Raw genomic sequence first — 3,305 nt, 5'->3', positions numbered from 1 at the left:
ATTAGGGAACCTCAAGATTCACCTAACACTCTAATATGGGTTGAGTTGACTTTCTTTGACTGGTTGATTTTTTTGACTTGTTTGACTTCTGTTCGATCCAAAATTGGAAGTTGTCACATCATCCCTTCATTAGAAGGAATTTAGTCCCGAAATTTGTACTAATGTGGGTACTCATGAGCTAGGGTAAAGATGTGGGTACTTTTGCTTCATTTGGTCCTCTCGTTCCTAGGTGAATTCAGGCCCTCGCTTGGCGTTCCAACGGACCTTCACTATGGGTATGCGCCTTTGTTTCATCCTTTTGATCTCCCTGTCCATGATTTCCACAGGTTCCTCTACGAAGTGTAGACTCTCGGTTACCTCGATTTCATCGAGTGGGGTTACAAGAGTCTCGTCGGATAGACACTTCTTCAGGTTGGACACGTGGAAGGTGGGGTGTACGTTACTGAGTTCCTGTGGTAGTCGAAGTTTCTAAGCCACCAGGCTGATTCTGGCAAGGATCTCGAATGGTCCGATATACCCTGGATTCAGTTTCCCACGTTTTCCAAAATGTATCATTCCTTTCCAGGGTGAGACCTTCAAAAGAACGCGGTCACCAGCCTGGACTTCCAAGGGTTTGGGTCGCTTATCTGCATAACTCTTTTGCCGATCCTGGGATGCCTTCAATCGTTCATGGATCTGAACAATTTTCTCCATAGTTTCTCGTATGATCTCAGGGCCGGTGAGTGTGCTATTAGACACTTGTCCTCTCGCTAGCTGCATGTCACCCACCTCATCCCAGCACAGAGGTGATCTGCACTTGCGACCATAGAGGGCTTCGAATGGAGCAACCTTAATGCTAGTGTGATAACTATTATTGTATGAGAATTCGATAAGCGGTAAATGGGTATCCCGGGCTTTACCAAAGTCTATCATACAAGCTCTCAACATGTCTTCCAACGTCTGAATATTTCTCTCGCTTTGCCCGTTTGTTTGAGGGTGATGAGTTGTACTCATGTCGAATCTGGTTCCCAAGGACTTTTGTAGTGATTGCCAAAATCGTGAAGTAAATCTTCTATATCTATCGGAGATAATGGATATTGGCACTCCATGTAGTCGTACAATTTCTTTAATGTATGTCCTTGTTAGCTTCTCCATCTTGTCGGTTTCTTTTATTGGTAGGAAGTGTGCGGATTTGGTTAACCTATCAATGATCACCCAGATGGTGTCAAGTCCGTCCGTCGTCTTGGGCAGCTTGGTTATGAAGTCCATGGTTATCTGCTCCCACTTCCGTTCGGGTATATCCGGTTATTGCAGCAGACCCGAGGGCTTTTGGTATTCTACCTTGACTTTGGCGTAAGTTAGTCACTTGCCTACACAGGTAGCGATTTTCGCCTTCATGTTTGGCCACCGATAAAGTTTCTTAAGGTCCAGATACATCTTGTCTAAACCGGGATGAACGGTGTATTTGGTCTTCTGAGCCTCGTTCATGACAACTTCTCTGTATCCGCCGAATCTCGGTGCCCAGATTCGGCCCACGAGGTAACGAGCTCCGTCATCCTTAACCTCAATGTTTTTATCCATTTCCCGCAAGGCTTTACTTGCGACATTCTCGGGTTTCAAGGCTTCAAGTTGTGCCTTCTTGATCTGTGTGGGCAGGTGTGAATGGATGGTCATGATCAATGAAGATTGTGCACTTGGTGCCATAAAGGTAATGTCTCTAGATTTTAAGGCAAACACTATTGCCCCAAAATCAAGGTTGTGTGTGGTGTAGTTGATCTTACGAGTCTTAAGTTATCTCGGGGATATCTTCCTCCGAAACTCTGAGCTGATGGTATCCCGACCTTAGATCAACTTTCTGAGAAGTAGCTCATTCCTTGAAATTGGTTGAACAGATCGTCGATTCGGGGTAGGGGGTATCGGTCCTTGATGGTGAGTTTGTTCGACTCTTAACAGCCAACATACACGTGGAATGATCCGCCTTTCTTTGTTACGAACCAGACTGGCGCTCCCCAAGGTGAGAAGCTCGGTCTGATAAATCCTTTAATCATTAGTTCATTCAGTTGACTGGACAATTCCTGCATTTCCGCCGATGCTAATCGATATGGGGATTTGGCTATGGGAGTGGCTTCAGGAATCAAGTCAATTATGAACTAGACATGGCGCACGGGTGGTATTCTCGGAAAGTATTCTAGGAATACATTGGGAAAGTTACAGACTTCTGGAATATCCTTGATGTCTTGTACTTTCTGTTTCTCATCCACAACGTGGGCTAGGAAAGGCATGGTACCTCTTGTGTAGGTACTTCTGAGCCTTGATGCAGGAGACGATTCGGAGGTTTGTGTCGGGTTTGTCATCATAGATGACAAGGGTTTCGTTATTTGGTAAGTTAAGTTGAATGACCTTTTCATAACACATGATATTGGTATGGTGAGGACTTAACCAAAGCATGCAGATGATCACGTCAAAGTTTCCTATTGTAACCGGCATTAGGTCGATTTGGAAGGAATGGTTGTTTAGTGTTAGAGTGCATCCTACGTATTTGTCTTTTGTGGTTTCTATCTTCCCCTTAGCCATTTCTACGGTAAATGTTTCATTAAGTGTTTGAGGTTTTTGTTTGAGGAAATGTTTAAACTTATGGCTCACAAAACTCCTCTCCGCACCGCTATCGTAAAGTATGCATGCATATGAATTATTTGAGGAGAAACGTACCAGTAATCCCAGCGAGTCCATCGTCGCTTTCTCATGTCCCGTTGTTGACACTCTCCCTACACCTCTGACATTTTTGTTTCTAGTCTTTGGGCACTCCCTTTTGAAATACCCTTCCTCCCCACAACTGTAGCAAGCATGACCCACTCCAGCATTAGTGGCTTGGGTGGTCTGTTGAGCTGGAACCCTACAAAAATGAGCGGTGTGCCCCCTTTTGCTACAGTTGTTGCAGTACCTCTCTCGGCAGAATGCATTGTGATGGAAGTTACACTTGTTGCATTTAGGCAGGTTCCCAGCATATGGTTTCGTCGGCACTGAGCCACTGAGGCAGTATGGACAGTGGTGGTATGGACTGCAATAGTTTGTTGTCTTTTGGCAGGCTCTTGAGTCGAATGACCCTTTTTCTTGTTCCAAAACTTTCGTTTCTTGGGCAGTACTCCTCCTATGTCGTAGGAGTTCTTAGGTTTGTAATTTGGGAAGTCTTTGCAGGAGCACACTCGTTGGTGTCCTTGGTTTTCACCATGATTGGAACTGTTGGTACCGTTCCCGTTTCCGTTTGTGTTGTTAGTGCCAAGTTGTGCCATGAATGCTGCCACAGCGGCTGCTACAGCGACTTCGAA

Source organism: Lactuca virosa, chromosome 8 (assembly GCF_052849685.1).
Source record: "Lactuca virosa cultivar CGN04683 chromosome 8, Lactuca_virosa_CGN04683_v6, whole genome shotgun sequence".
NCBI classification, from domain to species: domain Eukaryota; kingdom Viridiplantae; phylum Streptophyta; class Magnoliopsida; order Asterales; family Asteraceae; genus Lactuca; species Lactuca virosa.
This window is presented reverse-complemented; position numbering follows the sequence as displayed.